The sequence below is a fragment of the Brassica napus genome, chromosome C3, assembly GCF_020379485.1.
Source record: "Brassica napus cultivar Da-Ae chromosome C3, Da-Ae, whole genome shotgun sequence".
NCBI classification, from domain to species: Eukaryota; Viridiplantae; Streptophyta; class Magnoliopsida; order Brassicales; family Brassicaceae; genus Brassica; species Brassica napus.
In genome coordinates, this window is record NC_063446.1 from 59,027,664 (window position 1) to 59,051,422 (window position 23,759).

Genomic DNA, 23,759 nt, shown 5'->3' on the forward strand with positions numbered 1-23,759 from the left:
TTTTCTTATTTTTTACATATTTTTTCAAATATTTATTTTCCTCTCTAGATAGTATTACAAACCATACAATCAATGAACTAATATCTTAGAATTTTTTCAATCATAACATTACCTTATTCCACTATATTATTTGACTTAAATGCAAAACATTTTTAATCAAATTTCCACATGTTCTGTTCAATATAATTTGTCCAATCTTCAAAGCCTAATTATTTATAAAGCATAAGTAGACATTATAAGAGATTAATAATTATTATAGATAATACTATATTTTTAAATGAATATGAAATAATTATACCAATTTATATAAATTGTTTTCTATTTATTATTTTATGTTGTATATAAATATAAAAGAATTGATCAAACATTATTACACTTTCTATAATTTTGAAAATTAGCTACTATAAATTATTATTTGTAATATCATTTAGGTTATTAGGCTTAATTAGTTTTAGAATTATATTTTATTTTAATTCTAATTAAAGAATTAAAAATTAGAAAAAAATTCGTTCATTATATTTTGTATTTTATAAATATTAAGAAGAATTGATCAAACCGACAAATTCGCCCAACATAGCCGAACAGCGTTCTGGTCGGTTGTCGCCTATAGCTGCATACAGTGGTCTGAGAATCTCTCCTTCATTCCTATGGCCACATCCTTTCCCGCATAAGTTCTTTTACCTTTGGCACAACATATCCTCATTTTCTACAAACCTACAAATTCGTCCAACATAGCCGAACTCTTCGCCTACCACCAACACATATACATGTTTCTGATTTCGTTTGTCGAAGTAATAAAAGTGTGGTTGATATGCTGGTGAAGTGGCTAATATCCGCGCAAGAGGTATCCTTCTTGTTAGAACTGCTTGTGATCTCCATCCATTTCATCATTATTACCGTATGCGAACTGCTCTGAATCAAGGACAGAGGTTACGCTACAAGAAAACATTTATTTTGAGACTACAATTTGCAACCAAAGTAGTAGTTACAAAATTTTGCAACTAATTTCTAACCTATTTGCAACTTTAGTGCTACTACGCGAAACATGTCATAAGTTAGTTGCAAATATGCCACAAAAATGCGCAGTTGCAATTTGGTTGGTTATTTGAGAGTAATATGAGACTTTTTTGCGACAATATAAAGAGGTAGCAAAATATATGTGAATTTACAACTGATTTATGACTAGGTGTCTAGTCACAAACACTTATTTCAAAATTAGCCAGCAATATAATTTAAATATAGTTGTCGCAAAATTGTTAAAAAATTGTAATGATTTATTTACGGTTATGAAAAATAAATGTTTTATAGTGACCAAGAAAATGAGTGGAAATAGTGAATTCCTTATCATTCTTTACAATTTATATCATTTACAAGGAATATTTATTCTCTATGGTTTTCTAACATTTCTTAAAATTTAAAGAATAATAGAGTACAATTATTCTTTATCAAATTAGGAGAGGAATAGATTTTCTCTTGATTTATTCATTACATTCTTTTATTTTCTATTTTTTATATTTCTTTAGTGGTTACCGGTTAGAGCCTAAGAGAACATATATGTATATCTAATCTTACGAAATAAGAGAATCCAATACTCTGCAAGAGCAAAATGATGATGCAATAGTATCATTCCGATGTTGGAGGGGGAATAGCTTGAATGATACATGTGGTAAATGTTCTATTCATGGAGCAGTTTCCTAGCTTGAATGTAATTGATACATATTTTTTTTGTTTGCCATTATTTTGCAACTACAATAGTGGGGGAGTCGTAAACTAGTGGCAATTATTATGTATATATTAAAAGTATTGTGTTGTAACACTATGTACCTAAATGAGTGACGAAGTAGTTGTAATCTTTGTCACTTATTTGCAACTACAATTGTATTGTATTTATTCATAACTTATTTACATAACATATCACAAGATGTTTTACTCTGTATTACTAGAAAACTAGGTGATAATCCGTGATAATCCGCGCGTAGAGTGAGTTTTTATAATAATGTTTATTTATTAAATAGTTTTAGCATTTTGCAATACTACAATTTTTATCGATTATATAACGACGAATACAAATATTGATCTCTTAAATATATTGTTGAATAGTTAATGTATTACATCTCATTTTAATTATTTTTAAGACTTCATATGCACACAAAAAAATTAAGTTTTGTGGGTGACACAAATCACCAAAACCAAATAGGCAACATCGATTATATATAATGACGAAAGGGAATTATGTTTTATGCTCTCGATTTGTTTACTATTGACTCTCCATAAATGATTTCATTTTCTACCTATATAAAATTGTGTTTTCGTTCCCGTCTTTGTTTCATTGATATGAGTTAAGTTTTTTTTAATTTCTTCTATGAATTCAGTGAATTACATAAGTGTCAATTTAAAAAAATAGACATCTGTAAAAATTAGTTTCACTCCAGATACATATCTAAGAATCAAAATTTTGAAAAAAAAATCACTGGAAAACTATATTAACAGATTAGTGTTCAAATCTAATATATCAATCTGTTATAGAATATAAGTGCAAACTCGAAATATAAATGTCTGTCAAGTATATATGCATCAGCTCGGTCTAAAAATCATCTAATTCAAGAACAACAAAATAAATTACTTATTTGACCAGTTCAGGTAATATCTGAATCCGAACGGGTAATATCCGAACCCGAATGGATATCCGAAGATAGCCAAACATAAGTATACTTAACCCTATATTTCTAGTTTACTTCTCTCATTTTATTCAAAATATTTATATTAATAATAATTATTGCTCAAAATTAGATAATATACATATAATTATGGACAAAAACATTTGCTACTCACTTAAAATACATATCAAACTCTTGTTTCTTGCATTAACAAAAGTTGCATCTAAATTTTCAAAACAATAACTAAATTTGTGTCTTTCTAATCTATTAATAGTTTAGTATTTTAAAAATTAGAAAACCAGTTAAGTTAAAATATAGTTTAAATAAAAAAAACTTAAACAATGAATAATTTATTTATTTTTTATTCAAATTTTAAATATCCGAACCCAACCCAAAATATCCGAACCCGAACATAAAATACCCGAACCCGAGTCAAAATATAAAAATACTCAAATGGGTTCTATAAAATTATACTGAAATACCGGATACGAACCCAAACGTGTATCCGAACGCCTACCCCTACTATATATGATCATTTATATTTTGCTTGAAAAAAAAGTTAAACCGTTGATCACAAAATGTCAATGTGAGGCTTTTACCATTAATGTGACTGTTTAATTTTTTTAGTAGTATAAAATTAAACAGAAAAGAGAGATGTTAGAAAAATTGTTATAAAATATGTATTATTCATAATCATTAATTGTCATATATATGTTAACTATATTAGGTTATTCCGTAGCTTTTATTTAAGGAAAGAAAAAATATTATTTTGTACACTACTAATTAATTTGATCGTTAGTTTAATAAAAAACATAGTATATGTTTATATAGACCAACTTATTTTTCTAACAATTCTAAGAATCATTCTCGTGATGACACGTGGCTACGAAAATATGTTGTAATGCTCCAGGATTAATATATAGGGGATAATCCGACAAATCCAAGAACTAATCTTATTTGTAGACTCATTCATAATATTTGGATATCAACGCAAGAGTACTACTTTCATTTATAATCATTTCAATTTGGTTTATAAATATAGTTTGAGATATCTATAATATAATAGTACAGTTCCTTCTTTCCTGAAGCGACACGTCAGCATTTTGGTGGGTCTTACTTTTAAAAAATGTGAAAAAGTGTCAAGCCTGTGGCTCGAACCCGAGTTATTGAGATATAAACACCAACATTTATACCACTAAACTAAAAGATATTTTGTACATTGATGGCCGAAGCTAATATATATTTATGAAGGTCGGAAAGCTTTGCTTCTTCGGTTTTCTCAGTGGGCCAGGCCTACAAGTGTATTATGAGTTTCATTTTTAAATGAGGTTCATCACGTTATATGAAAAAACAACAATTATAGTTTTTCCATATTGTAATCTGTCTTCGTTTAACATGAGTTAGAGTTCTTTTCATCATTGTCTTAGACAAGTCTGAGTTGTAGAGTTGTGCTGTGAGTCTGTTCGTAATCAATTTTTTCATCGGTGAACTCTTCATCTCCCCATCTGAAATCGCTTGATCTTAAATGTTCCTGAGTTGTAGCATTTCTGTAAACTCTATATATATGATTCTCATCTTTGATGAACCCAATCTGCATCTCCACAAAACTCGTTGATTCCTCTTAGCTTTAACGATCTTCTAGAAAATGTCTCTCTGCCTCTCCAGTTCCTCAAACTGGCGTTCCCGGCATCCGTCACTCAACCGTCGTGTCTCTCCGTGTTGATCGTAGTAGTCAGAGCATAGCCTCTAACCTCCTCGCTTAGGGGATTCCCTGACTTCAAGAAAGACAATGAGTTTATGGGAATCACGGTTCTCTTCCTTGATGAAAAGGTAAGTTAATCTTCGATTTATCACACTTATTTAATATAATTGTTTTTAATTGATTTCCTGATTTTTTGTTAAATAATATTATTTGCAGATTCCGTGATTCATGGGTTTATTCCCGCCGGACGTGCTAATCATTACATGCCATCTTTGAAAGCCGGTTCCGTTGTGAAAGTCGATCGTTTTGAGGTTGCTAGATGCTCAAGCATGTACAAGATAATTGATCATCCATTCCTCATCGTTTCTTCTCACCAACTATTATTGATGAAGTCATCACGGGTGCTCCTGAGATGAATCTCCAATCATAATTAGACAGTATGACAATTTCCAAGTGATTGCGAACACAAACCTAGAACTCTCATGTATATTATTATATTGCATCTGGGTTTATAATATGTTTCGTTATCATAACTGAAACAACTCGAGTCGTTATCCGTCTCCTCATTGATCCGTAAGAAACAATCAACACACAATTCTCTTTTATATTATTATCTATATTGTGCTAACATCAATAATCAAAATATTTCCTACCCAAATTATGTGGTCGTCTATTTATCTCCCTTACTTATCAAACTAATTTTACACAAACCTTTATTTTACAGCTTAAAAGAAACCACAACAACCTAACAATCAAAACACCAAAAACTAGAATTCCAAAAAAGACGAATCATTAATGACCACCTCTCTTTTTGTCTAATCTTAGAAATAAACTTCAAAACAAATATACCAAACCATTCACCTCAACTAAAACTCAACGACACATACATCGAGTCAGCTAAACAAATACAAACTACACGGCCAGCTATTTAACAATTTACAAACTTACTTTCGCAATGACACATACATCGAGTCAGCTAAACAAATACAAATTACACGGCCATCTATTTAACAATTTACAAACTTACTTTTGCAACGAAGAAGACGAAGACGACAACCAAGATCAGTGAAATTACCTAAACAAAAAGAGCAGAGTAAGTTATGAACTCTGATAAATACAACTAACAATGATTTTTGTTTACGTATTACCCATCAAATAAAAGATAAACAAACACAGTCACAATAAGAGATACAAGAGACAATCCCGACAAACACAAAGGCGGCATCAACAGCTCCACCTGCTCACTCTTCTTGTCTTATAAAAATAGCTTACATGCCCAATGTCAACAAGCCAATGCTATTGTATTCTTATGAGAAATACATATTCGTTTAAAATCATTAAAACCCAAATACTTAAAATTGTCACTCATTTTATAGTTATTTCTACAAGTCTTCATGTATTTGTTTTAAAGATCCGGTAAGAGCAACAAGTTTAAAAATAAAATAAAAACATATAATAAACATAATAAGGATAATAAAAATTATTTCTTAATACACACAACTTACACAGCTAAACTGGAGAAAAATATTCAGAAACAAAAGGTATTCTCAACAACTTTAATATAATTTATGTATTCTTAACAGTACAAGAAACAAATTAAAATGACAAACAAACAATAAGTTTCAGTGACACAACAAACAACAACACGAACAATAAGTTTAGTCCTTCATAAGTGGAGAACAATGCATACACAGTTCATCATCACAACTCTAACTCTATAACAATAAAAAAACTTGAAAAACAACTCAAAACGCAAAATTCACAACTACAATAACTCTAGCAAATATTGAGATGAAACAAGAACTTTGTCCACAACTTTGCGCTTGCGCGGAGGCAATGCCCCTAGTTACCTATAATAACACACATTTGTTACGTAATGACCAGAATAACTTACAAAAACAAAGAAATAAAGAAAATGTGAGTTAAAATCCATAATACCCTATAGACTAAATGAATTAAACTAATATAAAACATTTGATTGAAAAAAAGAAAAATTCCTTAAAAATACACGGACTTATTTCCATTTGCTAATAAAATACATGAACTATTTTGGATTCTCGTCTAATACACGAACTAATTTTCGTTGCGTATTAAATACACAAACTTTTGAAATTCGCAGTTTTTACACATAGTTTTAGACGGTGTTAACTATATTTAACGGCAGTGACGACAACGTTAGTGTTTAATTAACACGTGTTTAAATTTTGAAAATATTTTTTTTAAATACACAAACTATTTTTCATTTGCTAATAAAATACAAGAACTATTTTTGGATCCCCGTTTAATACACGAACTAATTTTTGTTTTCTATTAAATACACAAACTTTTAAAATTTGCAGATTTTACACATAGACGATGTCAACTATGTTTAGCATAAGTGAAGACAATATTTAAATTAAACAACTGGTTTAACTGTGAAAATCACGCTCACCCTCAGCCAATTGAAATTAATTTGAGTTAGTTTCAATTCGAGTTTGACACTATAATCTGTTCCAACCTCGTTTATTCTCCAAAATATGTTTCTTTTCTTTGATTTCCCATTATATCGATTCAAAGTGGAGTCGATTTCCATGTCGTGAAAAAAGATGAAGAAAACTACATAATTTTAAACGAGTTTCTGATTTTGGAATTAGTTTAGTGTTATACATTTCTAATTCTTGTTCTTCGCTTTGATAGTAGTGATTATGATTCAAGGTTAATATACACTATGATAAATAAGTTTAATGTTATGAATTAAGTTCTACATATATTCTTTCTACTATGATCAAATTTTTTGAAATTTCATCAAAAACAAAATTTATACTATTGAAGCGTAATGGAGAAGAAAGCTAATTAACAATATAATCTATCAGAGGACATTTAAGAAATTGTTTTTTTCACAGTTTAACCACATGCTCAACTAAACACTAACATTGTCTTCACTTCTGCTAAACATAATTGACATCGTCTAAATCTGCAATTTTCAAAAGTTTGTGTATTTAATAGAAAACAAATATTAGTTTATGTATTAAACGAGGATCCAAAAATAGTTCGTGTATTTTATTAGCAAATTAAAAATAGTTTGTGTATTTTTTTAAAAAATATTTTCAAAATTTAAACACGTGTTAATTAAACACTAACGTCGTCGTTACTACCGTTAAATATAGTTAACGCCGTCTAAAACGATGTGTAAAACCTTCGAATTTCAAAGGTTTATGTATTTAATAGGTAACAAAAATTAGTTTGTGTATTAAACGGAGATCCAAAATAGTTAGTGTATTTTATTAACAAATGAAAATTAGTCCGTGTATTTTAAAAGAATTTTCCTTCTCTATAAAATAACAATTAAAAGAAGCCGACACCAAAACCCCTTTTCCATAACCGATGAACCCTAAACCCCTTTCCCGTAACATTCTCATGTGTTTTACATGATTTATCCTAAATTCGATCTTGTTCGCACCCTTCTCTACCACTAAAACCTTCAATTCACAAGGGGAAGTGAATTGGAAGGATTGATTGAGGTCTTTGGTATCTGGAGCTATATCGAGTTCCAGGGACATGGGAGGAGATGATGAAAGCACCTTCAGAACGCATCATCATGATGACACCGTCGACGAGGCTGTTGAATCCTTGGGGAGGCAGATGAGTGAGTCTTTTCTTTGCGCATGATGTATATATTTTGGACTAAATGAGACATGAGAGTTGTTTTTTTGTTTTGTTTAGAACAACCTAGGAGGCATTTTCTCACAACGGGTTGGAGTACATTTGTATCCTCGAAAAGACTCGTAGCTGGAGATGCGTTTGTGTTCTTGAGGTACTACTGAAACTTTACTAGTCTTGTTTTAGTTTTAGTGAAACTCATTAAACGCCTTTGTGTGTTTCAAAGGTGAGAATGGGGATTTGAGAGTTGGAATGGGAGTCCTTGCTACAGCTTCTCATGCTGTTGTTATCAAAACTATCTTTCTTGTGTTTTACAAGCCTAGGTAGATATTACATGATACTCTTCTATGTTTTAGGACTTGGATTTAAGAATGTTTTTCTTGTGACTTCTCAGGATAAGTCAGTTCATAGTAGGGGTTAACAAGTATATGGAAGCTATGAAGCATTGATTCTCTCTTGGTACTCAAATCAGAATGATATTTGAAGGAGAAGAGTCCCCTGAGTGAATGTAAGATTTGCTTCTGATTATTTATTCAGTGTTGTTGATTCTGAATGGTTGAGTTTCTTCAGGTTTACCGGAACCATTGTGGGAATTGGAGATCTATCTTTACAATAGCCAGCTTCTAAGTGGAGAACAGTGCAGGTTCAGTTAACCGATTCAATGTTTACTTATTCTGCGTCGTTATAGTTTTCCTATATTAACCTTCTTTCTTCCTCTTTTAAGGTCCAACAGGATGAGCCAACAACAGTTCAGAGACCTGACAGAGTCTCACCATGGGAGATCGATCCGTTCTTGCCATCTTCCCCAGTTTTAACACCTGCTCAACAATCACAACCCAAATGCAAGCGATCAAGACCTGTAGAATCATCTGTTTTGTTCAGTAATGTAGTTAGAAAGATGAGTTTGTTCTCAAGTCTCTTTCTTGATGATATTGATTGTGTCATATCCTGAGATCTATAATGGCTATTTGTCTCAGTCAAAAGCTGCAAGATGAAAGTTTAAAAGAATTTGCTTGACAAAATGCATCATCATATGGCGTTGGGGAGATAATTTGTAATCATTTTTTGAAATTGGATATAGTTGGATTCATATATTTTGAATTTGCCTTACTTTTCTAGAATAACCACCGGCCATAAACAGCTATAACCTCCTCCATAAATTTTTGGGTGGGATTAACTTGAAATAGCCACTTGAAAAAAGGAAATTGTGACTTGAAGAAGAAGTTTTACAGATGAAACCAGGTTCTAGTAACTAGTTGTGGTTAGTGGTCGAATTTTTAGGTTCAATCAGAAAAAAACCCGAAATTTTAAGGTTCTAGTAACTGGTTTTGGTTAGTGGTCGAATATTTAGTTCAATTAGAGTAAACCGGAATTTTAATTAATTCTAATCAGTTAACCGATTCAAGATGAAAAAAGACTGTTACTCTTTTTTTTTTTTTTTTTTTTTTTTTGTAATCCAGGGTTCCCCGCTTCGCGGGTCAATCCCTGGGCCCGGTCAGGCAGCATGCCAGCTTCACCCGGGAGGTTTTTCCCTGAGCCCGAAGGCCCAGTACCCGCTTTTGGTGTCCAGATGAGGCAGGGTAGTTTCCGCATGGGAGGATCGAACCCGGATGGTGGTTGCCACCACAGACCCGTCCTTCCACTTGGACTACCTCATCCGGACAAGACTGTTACTCTTTAAAAGTAACTTGTAACGTACATTAAAACATGCTGTCACATAGAAGTTAGTTTTGTTATTAATTTATAAGTCCGCGACAAAGCATACTTATTTAGATAGATTGCTGTTTATAAACAAAAAAAATGTAAGTCTGCTGTTTCAGGAACAAGAAAATCTGCTAAATAATAAAAATAAAAAGTCTACAAAAAAAAATCTGCATACCAGAATAAAAGTCTACGACATACTATAAACATGCTATCATAAGACAAAAATCTGCCAACAGAAAACAAATCTGCAAACGTAATTAAATCTATCATCATGTGTTGTAGACTTCATTTTGAAAGTTTGTTACGATATGAAGCCTTCCACAACAAGTCTGCTTGAAGAAATTAATCTGCCCGAAATTAATAAACATGCCATCAAGTGTCATAGATTTTGTACGGCAGGCTTATTTCACTATTTCGAAAATAAATTTATTTTTGATGATGTGGCAATAAATATTAATGGCATTTTCTGTAAATATATTTTTTGTTAACAAAGAAAATAAAGACATTCAGGATATAAAAACAATATAGTAATTAAAAAAATTATAAGTTATTCTAGTAATTAAAACATGATTTGATGTTATTTTAATAGTTTTAACAAATTTTATTTGATATATTGTATTTAACTACATATTTTGTATAAAAGGAAGTTACTTTTATAAACAATATTTAGGGTATAGGGTTTGGTTTGACACTCTTTTGTCACTACAAACTTAAATGAGTTGCAAAGCAGTTACAAATTTTGTCACATTTTGGTAACCACTTATATTTTGTAACTTATTTGTAACCCCATAAAGTAGGCTAGTCCCAAAGTAGTTGCAAATTCTACCATTACGATTGTATTGTTAGGTATTCCAATTATAATATTTCCGTTCAGTCTTACTAATTACTATATATCATTACTAATAAATCAAATAAATTCAAAAATGATTGTATCTTATATAAACTAAAGCCATTCATAAAATTTGGACACAAGTAGAAATCTCCACCAAACATATGTTACACTTTTGTTACATTCATATATAATCATATGAATTTGAGTTAAAAAATTATGGGGTTTTTGCCAAAACTAACCCACAACTTGATTTTAATCCCAAACCTATACCCAAACTTGAATCAAATGCAAAACTAACCTAAAAGCCTAGTGAAATTACAGCTCAACCCCTTGTGACCAAACAAAAAAACAGAAGCCATTTTTACGAATATAGCCCCAGTAAATCGTCTGAGTCGTCTGAGATGTTGGAAGTCGTCTGGACGACTGAAGTGTAAGTCGTCTGGTACCAGTTTATTTTAAAAATAATTTATAAATCTTGTAAAAAAATATTTTGATGCGTGAAAAATAAAAATCAAGTAATTATAAACAGTTTTAAGTGATATAAATTAAGATATGATAAAATTGATTTGTTTTGAAGATAGATGAGTGGAAGTAGTGAATCATGAAATACTTTGGTTTAAGAGTTTGGCAAACATATGTTGTAGTATTGTATGTATTGTTAGGGTTAGATTTTGGAAAACTAAAATGTTTTTTTCAAAAATTAGTTTTCACCTATATGTGTTTATTTCTGTGTATAGTAAACACTTTTCAAGTTTGATTTGGTTTATGAAGTGCTTAATTAGATAAATAAGTTTAGGGGTTATGTTTAGGGTGTGGACGACTTATATTTCAGTCGTCTGTTGAATAATTTACCCGGACGACGTATATTTCAGTCATCCACATCGTACCGAACCTTTAATTTTACCAATGTACGTTTTAACCTAACCGGATCATTTTACTCGGACGACTTACATTTCAGTCGTCTGGTGAAGAAATTAAAACAGACGACTTACATGTAAGTCGTCCAAATATTCCCGCCTAAATTTTTTTAAAAAAATTATTTTCCCGCTTAAATAATTTAAACCAGACGACTTACTTGTAAGTCGTCTGGAAAATCTTGTATTTTAGTTTCCCGCTAAAAATATTTAATTTCCCACTAAAAATATTAAACTCTTCTAGACGACTTACATGTAAGTCGTCTGTTTTAATTTCTTCAACAGAAGACTGAAATGTAAGTCGTCTAGGAAGTCGTCTGAGTCAAAAATATTTAACCTAATTGGATTTTTTGTCTCCCTATATAAAGAAAAATTTACACATTCTCTCTCCTCCTCTCAAATGGCTGCAACAAAAATGTAATGTTCATCATTCTAAAACTCTTCAACCTCTCTCTAATCTCTTTGAATTGAAAACACCAAACTTTATATGAATTTTTCAGTTTTGTCTCATGTATTTCTTACTAATCTATCTCTTTTGCAGGTTTTTAATCAAATGGTGCTCATCTTCCACTAATTTAAAGGTAGATCTATTAATTTTAGATATGTATTTTTGTGTGTTCTATAAATGTAGATTTATCTAATTTTCCACTCATTTTCTCTATTTTTAAGTCATTTGAACGTTTTTGGATATGCAGGTTTTTCAGATCTGGATTTGATATGCAGGTTTTTCAGATCTGGAAGACTTTTAAGATGACTTACTTGTTAGTCGTCTGGAAGTCGTCTGGAAGTCGTCTGGACTTCTTGGAAGTCTTCTGACAAAGTCGTCTGGACTTCCAGGAAGTCGTCTGGATTTTTCTGAGCGTTTTGGTAAGTTCTTATGCCTGATTTTTCTTCATTTGGTAACTTCTTGTTGTATAAAGTTCTTACTTTTTTCCCAAACTAAAACTCTCCAAACCCACTATAATCTCTTTGACTTGAAAACACCAAACTTTTTATGAATTTTTCAGTTTTGTCTCATGTCTTTCTTACTAATCTATCTTTTTTGCAGGTTTTTAATTAGATGGTACTCATCTTCCACTAATTTAAAGGTAGATCTATTATTTTTAGATATGTATTTTTGTGTGTTCTGTAAAGGTAGATTTATCTAATCTTCCACTCATTTTTCTGTTTTTAAGCCATTTGAACGTTTTTGAATATGCAGGTTTTTCAGATCTGGATTTAATATGCAGGTTTTTCAGATCTGGAAGACTTCTGGGACGACTTACTTGTTAGTCGTCTGGAAGTCGTCTGGAAGTCGTCTGAAAGTCGTCTGGAAGTCGTCTGGAAGTCGTCCGGAAGTCATCTGAAAGTCGTCTGGACTTCCTAAAAGTCGTCTGGACTTCCTGTAAAGTCGTCTGGAAGTCGTCTGAACTTCCTAAAAGTCTTCTGACAAAGTCGTCTGAACTTCCTGGAAGTCGTATGGACTTCTTAGAAGTCGTCTGGACTTCTTAAAAATCGTCTGGTCTTGTCTACTCAAGTGGAATCCAAGCTTGTCTTTGTAGAGGAATGATCTATAATAGTTTTGTTTGTGGTCTGTTTTGTGAATTGCATGTCTACTCTTTTAGTTGTGAATTTTTTGTAAAATCAGTAATAATGTTTTCCAAGATGTATTAAATGTGCTAACAATGTGTTTACACATTTACAAATCAATGAAATAATAGAATTCAGTAGCCTTTTTCTTATATTTGGATCTCTCATATGCAATAATAAACTCCAATGGCCTTTTCTCATCTTAATAAACAAGAATGTTGGTAGCTTCATATTGATACAACATTTTGAGAAGCATTTAACCCTTCTTCCAACTCATAACAATAGTCATCATTATTGTCTATAACAATAATACTTAAGAGATAGAAACAAACAATAGTAACTAGTCAAAGCATATCATATTTTTTTATAAGTTTGCGTTGAAAAACTTAGTCAAATTTAGTAAAACTAAGGGAGAGAACATATTTTGTAAATATGAGTTTTACATATCTTGAAGTTACTTATCACTCTTAAAAATACAAGTTATTCAAAAACTAACGTAGAAGACTTAAAAACTAGCGGAGAAGACGCGGACGACTTCAATCTAAGTTGTCCAGACGACTAAACTATACGTCGTCTGGTCAACGCAGAGGTTATTTTTGCAATTGACTTTGAAATCTGTTATTTCGGACGACTGAAAAATAAGTCGTCTACTATTGTTTGGTTAAAAAAAAAACTCCAAAAAAGCTAGACGACTTACATTTCAGTCGTCATAGGTTAGTTTTGCATTTGACTGGATTATTTCAGAAGTTTGACTTTTCTGGACGACTTACATTTCAGTCGTCTAGTGAAAATTAAAATAATAATATTTTTTTAAAGTAGACTACTTACAGTTAAGTCGTCATAGGTTAGTTTTGCAATTGAAAAAAAAAACTTCAAGATTTAATTATATACAGACGACTTATAATTCAGTCGTCCACGAGACGACTGAAATGTAAGTCGTCCAGGATTTACGAGGTTTGACCAGAATCTCGGAAAAACATCCTCGACGACTTACAAGAAAGTCGTCTGGTGGATGACTGAATTATAAGTCGTCTGTGTATAATTAAATCTTGAAGTTTTTTTTTTCAATTGCAAAACTAACCTATGACTACTTAATTGTAAGTCGTTTACTTTTAAAAAAATATTATTATTTTAATTTTCGACAGACGACTGAAATGTAAGTCGTCTGGGGAAGTCAAACTTCTGTAATTATTCAGTCAAATGCAAAACTAACCTATGACGACTGAAATGTAAGTCGTCTAGGTTCTTTGGAATTTTTTTTGAAACCAAACAATAGTAGACGACTTAACTTTCAGTCGTCTCAGGTTACAGATTTCAAAGTCAATTGCAAAAATAACCTTTGCGTTGACCAGACGACTTCCAGGTAAGTCGTCTACAGCCAGACGACTTCCAGTTAAGTCGTCTACAGCCAGAAGACTTCCCAAGTAAGTCGTCTGACGAACAGATCTGGAAAAAAACTCGATGTCATACCTTAAATTGGTGAGATAAGTTCCTTAGCATACATAAGGCTTCTCCAAGCACACAGAATCACAAACGAAAGTCACCTACCCAGAATCGTTAGCTTCTATGACTCTATGAACCATAAAAATTTTAGAATCAAAATCTTGGGTTTTTTAGGTCATTGTGGAGAGAAAGTGAGAGATATGTTGTGTTTAGTTCACAAGAATGGAAAAAGAAGAAGGGTAAATCGATTTTGGGAGCTTTAAGAGCTTCAAATTGGTTGTTCATGGTGGTTGTGGTATTGATGACAATGACAATCTTGTAATTACTTGAAGATGATGAGGGTGAAAGAGTAAAGATGTCATTTTCGAAAAAAAAAAGAAAAAAAAATTGATGGAATTTTCGTAAATTATATGAACTTGTGGGGTGAATAGGGCAAAACCAATTTTCAAAAAAAAAAGGAGGTTAGTTTTGTGTTTGACTAAGTTGTAGGTCAATTTTGCAAAAAACCCAAAAATTATTCAGTTAGGCTGTTTTAGGAAATTATACTGAATATAAAATCGTATGTTCTTGTTAACTTCGAAATTAAATAAAACAAGTGGGTCACTGTTTTGCAACTGCAGATTTGGAGAAGTCACAAGTTAGTCGCAAACTTATTATATATTCTCTACAAATTTTTGCTATCTTTTTTTCTCTTTTCTCCCCATATTTTTTCTTTTATCTCTGTGTAATCTCTCCAGCGTAATCTCTCATTCTGTGTTCCTCTCATTCTCTTGCTCCTAATCTTTCATTCACCTTCACCTGACGACGAAACTTGTTGATCAACCTCCGTCCATCTTCATCATAGCTTCTCTCTCACGAAGTCATTCAGCTTCATTGATGACGACGACCGAATGGAGAAGCTCAAGCATGAAGCCGATGACCATAAAACAGTGACGACGACAGAAAGACCACATAGATGAAGCCAACGAGATCTAACTCCGATGGAGAAACAAGCTTTCCGGTTGCTGAAGGTGCGTCCGAGGGGGTTCTTGGGTGGGGAGGCAAATGAAGCTTGACGGGGCGGAGGAGGCAAATCAAGCTTGACGGCTGAGAAGGAGGAAGCTGATTTAGGTTTAGTTTTAAAAAAAGTTGGTTTAGTTTTGTAAACCAATGTAATTTGTAAACAAATACCAATTTATAAATGAATTTAATTATAAATTAACCTTTTGTTTATGACATTTTATTTTACTTTTAAATAATTAACTAAAACATAAACAAAAAATTTTTTGACACTTATTAGTCACCAAAATTTTGAGACTAACTTCTAACTACCAAATTCTTAAAAGGAATAGAGAATTAACAATGTTCGTCTTAAATATGTTACAATTTTATCACTGTTCAGTCACAAAACTTTACAACTACAACGTGACTACAATTATTGCCATTACATTGGTGGTTGCAAATTAGACATAAAAACTATGACTAATAAAAAAAGTTACATATTAGTTGCACTTCTATAACTATTTTGCGACTCCAACAATTTGCGGTGAGCTTTTTCCAACTTTTAGTTGTAGTTACAAAATGGTCTTAATTAGCTAATTCGCAACTAATTTGTCAATAGGACAGTTACTAAATTCATGTTTTCTAGTAGTGTAAGTATTGTACGTGTTGGGTAATATCATACAAGTAGGCTACTGCGAGCCGGCTCTTTATGATATCACTCTGTTGGGAAACACGCACAGCGGAATATAAGAATGTTCCCCTCACTTTGTGGAACCTGCGAAGAAAATACTTCGAAGATAGTATGATATAATATAAGCCATAACTAAATGAGACAAACACTTTTTTACGTTGAAAGCCTCCTAGATGTGAAAAAGAAAAACCAACGGAACCGTAGTCCACTCAAAAATCCACTATATAAATGGGTATGAGTAAAATTCAACACCCTAAACAGAACATAGACTCAGCTACAAAGAGCTATCTCCAACACAAGAACAACAACAAAAAAAAGAGCAAAACAAGAGCTCCTAAATCGGCAGCAACAAAACGACCTCAGCTCACAGATTCCAGCACTAGAAACTAATTCCACAGTACAAATTCAAGATGAACAAGTCAACAACACCTCTATCAAATTTCAACTCAATTAGAGAAGATTTCACCGTCGGATTTACCAAACATCTTATAGAGTATAAGTGAAAAGCATTTTTATAAAATGTTCCAACTCTTGTATAGTAGATTTTTAAAATGATTCTATATAAAAGATTTTTCCTTTATTTTCAACCTTCCACATCACTAAATAGAAAAAGAGGACATGACACATGCAATATAGACCCTGAGAGCCTTTTATACAATAAGTAAAATTTCGGCTGTTTGTAATCTTTTCGGTTTTCGGCCCTCAATATTTCAGGGCCGGACCACACATGTATTCCTCTTAACGTGTTTCTTTGCTTCTGTTTCGATTACATATGGGCATTACAGTTAAATTGTCTTATGCATCACTCAAATATTTGTATTTTTCAGGGTTTATAAAACCCTTTTTCCTGATTGTTTTGGTTGCGGTTATAGGTACAAAGTTGTGTGAAGACAGCAGGAGATATGGTTCGGGAATACATATATGTACAAGTGGCAAAACACTAACAAGAGCTTCACTTAGTTTCGCAAATTCTCGCGCTCAAATGGAGAAAGAGCACGGATATCTCTTGAAGGCTCTTGGCACACAGGTTTCAGAACCGTTTCATTTCAAACAATCGATGCATATTTTTTGTTAAAGCAATATAGCTAAGTTTTACATGATGAAGTTATTAGGTTGCTGAGCCATTAAGGGCAATGGTGATGGGAGCTCCATTGGTGGATGCTCGACATTTAGCACAACGCTATGAAAGGATACGACAAGAAGCTGAATCTCAGGTTATACTCATGCCGCGCCTTTTCTTTTATAAAAAGATAAGCCTTCATCGTAAACATTATCCTTGGAAATCCTAATAACCCTTGAAACTTGTTCCAGTAGAATGGCTATCCACATTTAGATCGAGTTCAGACATTGAAACCAAAAAGAGAAAGTTTATCTCTCTCTCTCTCTCTTTATTTGGAAGATATGTTTTTCTTTGAACGTACATAGATTATCGAAGTATCAAAACGACAAGCTACCTGAACTAGTAATGAAGTTGGAATCTGCTGAAGCAAAACTACAAGATCTTAAATCAAATATGACAAATATTGAGCAAGGAAGCAGTTTCTGCCATGACTGCTGTTGAAGATCAGCAACAAAACCAAACTCTCCAGCGGCTAATTAAATTGTATAGATGAGGTTTGAGCAACAAATAATCGAAGCGCCTTAAACTCCACAAGTATAGAACAAAACATCTTCGCCTACTCCTTCATATGAAGAAGCCAGTAATGGAGTCAATGCTTCTTAGATGCATGGTGGAACATCCGACGCCATGGGGTAGTTCTTAGGAGAGGTTAGAACTTTAAAATGTCATTTTGTTAGATTAATTAATTAAGAGTGTTTTTGCCTTTTGCTTAAGATACCATAAAAAGACCACTTGACATATAGCGTCGTAGCTGACGGCTATGTAGATTGTAAATACTCATGTGAATGGAATTTTTAAGGTCTTCATTTAGATTGGCAGTGCTTCATCTTTAGTGAAGTGGATTATATCTCTTATAGTTTTTCTTCGTTTTGCCATTGGTTCATTTGCAATATGCTTAGGATGAATGCTTTTAGGCTATATAATCTCTTACTTCAAACTTATGATGTCGTTCATAACCACGACCACACATACATATAGTAGTTCTTCAGAAATTATTTTTTTGTCTCTCTATTAGAAATGTTTTAGAAATGTTTGTAATCAACTAATGTATGGGATCAAATTGGAAATAGAAAAAAAATGTATTAAGTTATTCTTATTACTTTGTGAAAAATCACTAGCTATAAATATGTTAGATACCATTGATTACACTTTTGAAATAAAAAAATTTATATCAAATGCAAAATTTTCGAAGTTAAATTTATTGATTGTCGTCATTTATTATAATCAGCCTTAATAAATAAAATTAGTTCCGAAATTTACGATATCATAAACATTTAAAGCAAATTTACCTAGTATTTGATAATTTAAATACCAAACAATGATATATACTACTTTTTAAAATTTTGGAGCCAAAATAAATATTGAATAAAATTTTACCGAGTTAAAAATGAGAGAGTCAGACGTATCCTCTTTGGAATATAAGGGTTAGGGGGTTATGTATAGTTAGTTATTTGCCTCTTCTATAAGTTTGTAAGTTTTTGTTTTTTTTTTGGTCACAAACTAAACCTCATTGAAAGATTAAACTGAGTTTATTACAAGGTTTCTTAACACCTGTTTGGCTATGCCATCCACGTTAGAAACCAAGGATCTACTGACCCAATAAAAGGAAACTGAAACGAAAGCTAAAGATAGAGAGTTGATGTCGCTGAGGATTCCGTGCAAATCTGAAACATTTGAGCCATCCTTGATTGTCGTCATCAGTTTACTTGAATCAGACTCGAAAGAGATTTGTTTGAAATCCAACGAAATCGCTGCCTCCGTCGCTGCCAGTAACGCCAACCCCTCCGCCACAAGGGGTGATTTAACATTTGCAAAAGTTTGGGACCCTGAACAGAGGTGTTCCTTCCCAATGCCTACAAACTCCCACGCCACACCCGCCTGGTGCCCTTCCCTGCTCCACGCCGCATCTGACCTACAGATAATCTCGTTTCTTGGTCCTTCCCAACCAGAACTGTTCCTTTTTACACCTTGTTCCGCTAACGGTTGAGCTTGGTGCCACTCTCTCGCCAGACGAATAGCTCTATTCATCACTTCATGGGAACATGTCTTTTCCTCTCTGAATATGCGTTGGTTCCTTGCTAGCCAGATGCTCCAGACCGTCCAAGCTGCCAAATTTTCAGAGAGAACTCCGGTGGGAGGGAGACAGAAAGCGCGCTTAACACGTCTCCATTCCTCCGCAAAATTTGTCACATTATCAAGGTTTATTTCCACCTTACTCTGAAAATTTCTCCAAACCTCTCTTGCTGTTGGGCAGAGAAAGACCATGTGAATCACAGTTTCCGCTTCCTCGCAGTTGATACATTTCGGGTTTGGGATGATCTGTCTAACCGCAAGTCTTTCACTTACAGGCAGGGCATTATGAGAAGCCTTCCATAACAGGAGCTTTATCTTTGGTGGGATATTCAGGTTCCAAATGTCCTCGATCCATCTACTGTTAACGCCCATCTCTCTTTGCGTTGTTGGATTCGACGCTCTTCTTTCCAGAGCTGCTACATACCCTGTTTTGGCTGTATACTCACCTGCTGGAGTCCTGAGCCATATTCTTTGGTCTGGGCCTCCTTGTCTGCTTGTTTTTATACTCATGATTGATTTTTCCAGCTCCGGTAGTAGTCGCTCTACCTTTTCCACATCCCAGTTTTGAGTTCCCTCCTGGAATAGAGCCGTTACCATCATATCTTTTGATGCTTCCGTTGCTGGGCCCATAGGTCTCTGTATACGTTCGGTCGACAGCGATGCATCATCCCAGATTCTCACTGACTTTCCATCTCCCATGGCCCAGCCCAGATGTTCAGCCATAAGGTCTCTCCCAATCAAGATGCCTCGCCACCCGTGGGAACAGCTCGTCGCTGCTTCCACCTCTAGGAAAGGTTTCTCATTACAATACTTACCATTAAGTATCCTCGCCAGCAAACATTGTGGTTTTGTGAGTATTCGCCAGCTTAGTTTTCCTAGCAAGGCGTCGTTGAAGCATTCTATGTCCCGAAAACCGAGACCTCCATCTTCTTTGGTCTTAGTAAGCGTGTCCCATGAGATCCAGGCCATGCGCCTTTCCTCCGGTTTTGAGTCCCACCAGAACCTAGTCAAAACTGATTGAATCCGTTTGACAACAGACATTGGTAACTTGAAGCAAGACATGGAATGGGAGGGCATTGACGATAACACACTCTTTAACATCACCATTTTTCCCGCTGTAGATAGCATCTTAGTTGACCATCCAATCGCTTTTTGCCTAATTTTTCCACCATTCCGGTGAATAAATCTTTTTTCTTCCGTCCAAAATGCTCAGGTAGCCCGAGATACTTTCCCGCCCCTCCTTCTTTTGTAATCTGTAACTCGTTCCTGACCCTATCTTTGAGCTCCTCGGGGGCAAGCTTAGAGAAGGTGATCGCAGATTTTTCTTTATTTATTTTCTGTCCGGAAGCCTGCTCATAGAGCTGTAGGATTTCGCTCAACGCTTTTTGACACTCTTCTTGTTTGTACGGCAGAAAAACATTGTGTCGTCCGCAAAGAGAAGGTGGTTGACTCGTGGACAACCAGTTTCCACTCTAATTCCCTGGAGTTTCCCTTCCCGCTGTGCCTTTAAACACAAACCCGAAAGCACCTCGCTGCACATGATGAAAAGATATGGAGATAACGGGTCTCCTTGTCTGATCCCGCGCTCCGGAATAACTCGTCCTTTCGCTGTTCCATTCATTAGGAAGGAGAAAGATACAGATGAGACACACTGCATGGTGATTTCCACCCACTTCTCATGAAACCCGAGTCGCCTAAGCACTGTTTCGATGAAGCTCCATTCTAGTCTATCATAGGCCTTACTCATGTCGGTTTTGACAGCCATAGAACATCTTTTGCTCGCCTTTGATGTCTTGAGGAAGTGTAGAACCTCGTGTGTAATCAATACATTATCCGATATGGCTCTGTTTGGGACAAAGGCTGATTGGTTCTTCGATATTAGCTCGTTCAAGATAGGGTGGAGTCTTTTCGTTAGGAGTTTAGAGATTATTTTGTAGTAGACGTTGCATAGCGCAATTGGTCTGTAATCTGCTACACTCCTTGGCCCATGTACCTTGGGGATTAAACGGACATGAGTCTCGTTAATACCGCTCGGCATACGACCAGACTCGAAAAATCCCTGAATCTCAGCAATTATTTCGCCACTGATAGATGTCCAATTTGCCTGAAAGAACCCTGCTGAGAACCCGTCCGGTCCCAGAGCTTTGTCCGAATGGATAGAAAACAATGCGTCTCTAATCTCGTTTGCGCTCGGTACTCGGATCAGCGCCATGTTCATTTCTTCCGTTACGAACAGTGATAATGTAGCTTCCACAATATGGTCACGTTCTTCCTCTTTAGAGGTGAATAGATCTGTGAAATAGTTCACGATAGTGTTGGCAATCTGGGTCTCTTTATAGTGTACCACTCCATCTGAGTCTTCCATCACGGTGATGTTGTTCATTGCTCTTCTGCCTTTGGTGATAGAGTGGAAATATCCCGAGTTCCTGTCTCCCAAGCTTAACCATAATATGCGGCTCCTTTGTCTTCAATATTCTTCTTCCGCCTTATATGTCTTTTTTAGTTCCTGATTGATAGAAGCGATCCGGTCTCCATCATTTTGAGGGCTTACCATTGCCTCTTCCAGTTCTTTGCGTTTCTCAATGATGGTTCTGCTGTTTGCTTGCTGTTCTTTATTCCATTTGACAATGGCTCCTCGGACTCGGGTTAATAAATATATAAGTTGTGTAAGTTTAATCTCAGTTTAATTGTATTCCTCTTTACTGAAATTCTTTGATAACTATTTTCCAATAGGTATCGTCCATCGCCAACTCTGACCGGTGAATAATCAAACCTAGGTTAAGAGGGGTGAACATTGTATATTTAAATTATTTTTATGTATTATATGTTATTTTATATATTGGATATATAAAAAGTTAGTAACTATTACATTTATAATTAAACTGGTGCAAATACGTAAATAAATGTTATTAATCCAAACAATAATTTTTTTCTATTTTATATTGTATATAATGAAATTTAAACAATATATACATAGATATATATAGTATACTTTTAATATTCATATATGTTAAATGATACGTTCTACTCATTTGATTTTTTGATTTTTTTTTTTTGGTGAAATGTTAAATTTATATTATGAAGAGGCAAAAAGTTTATGTACAAAAAGAATCATAAGAATGAATTTCCTAGCGGTCTCTGAACCACCTTTGAAGTAGCCCCAAAAGCTTTGGTTTCTCAAAATAGCGTGTGGAGCTGATCCGGTTTTTGACTGTCTTCTCAATAAGCATCGACAGCTGAGCCGTGGTCTTGAGCTTTCCATTATGCCTCCTATCATTTCTCTCCTTCCATATATAGTAGATTGCAGTCTGAAACACCAACCTCAGCAAGATAAAGGTTAGTTTTTCATATCTGTAATCCACTAGCTGTGCGAGTGTTGCCTCCCAGTCTGGATCAGCACTAGCTTCCAGTAAATTACCCACCACTTCAAGCCATACCGTGAAGGTGTATGGACAGGCGAAGAAGAGGTGATCTCTAGACTCACTTGGTTCACCACATAACACACAGCCTTGCACTACACCCCACTGCAACATTCTCGTTCCTGTTGCTAGCCTGTCTCGAATCGCAAGCCAAGTAATGAAGCCAAACCATGGCACTCCCTGCACAAACCAGACAACCTTACTCCACTTCTGTTTCTCTCTACAATCCCAAACCCGTTCCCATGTTTTGGAGGAGGAGAACCTGCTATTAAACTCCCCAGGTCCAGCTCTCCAAAGCACCACATCGTCCGCATTACCAGCAGCTGGAGCCTGCACATTACCAATTGTTGCAATGATCTGCTGCAGGTTGAGGTCCCGACATCAGCCACCTTAGCAAACCGCCCAACCCGCAGTCTCTGAGGCCCACTATCTCCAACAATATCAACAAGTCGACCCAAGGGGAGCCACTGATCTAACCAAAAGAAGGTGGTCTGCCCATTGTTGACTTGTACTCTGATAAACTGAGAGACTAGGGGTCGCAACCGCAGAAGCTTCCGCCACACCCAAGAGACTTTGGTCAACTCACTGATATCCCAAAAGGAGCCATTGTTCCACAGATTCTGCTTCACCCAAGCCACCCAAATAGACCCTGACGTGGTAAAGAGTTTCCAAATGAGTTTAAGCGCAAAAACCTTGGAGATGTCTGCCAATCTTCTGAGCCCCAACACCCCTTCCTCCTTAGGTGTACAGACGTCCTCCCACGACACCTTTTCCTTCCCGTGGCAGCTCGGAGAGCCACTCCATAAGAAGGACGAGCACAAGCTTTCAATTTCATCAAGGCACCCTTTTGGTAGACAAAACGCTGAGCTCCAGAAGTTTGATGTGTTGTATATCACAGATTGAATGAGCTGAAACCGGCCTGCAAAAGACAGGTACTTGCTTGTCCAGCTTTGGAGTCGACTTTTGATCTTTTCTACCAATGGTTCATAGTCCTTACGCGTCAGTGTCTTTGTAG

The 23,759-nt window shown here is 34.6% G+C and overlaps 1 long non-coding RNA gene and 1 pseudogene across 2 annotated transcripts; both read left to right on the forward strand.

Moving 5' to 3' along the window:
- The first annotated feature begins 7,319 nt into the window (after positions 1 to 7,319).
- LOC111207299 lies at positions 7,320 to 9,006 on the forward strand. 2 transcript variants are annotated; one of them, XR_002659567.2, is made up of 6 exons: positions 7,320 to 7,984; positions 8,062 to 8,152; positions 8,225 to 8,321; positions 8,393 to 8,506; positions 8,569 to 8,641; positions 8,723 to 9,006. It is a non-coding gene; the product is annotated as an uncharacterized LOC111207299 (long non-coding RNA). The 2 variants fall into 2 exon arrangements; XR_002659568.2 differs by lacking the exon at positions 8,225 to 8,321 and having other exon boundaries at positions 7,421 to 7,984.
- Positions 9,007 to 15,415: 6,409 nt separating this feature from the next.
- On the forward strand, positions 15,416 to 17,975 carry LOC111206940 (annotated as a pseudogene).
- Positions 17,976 to 23,759: the final 5,784 nt, after the last annotated feature.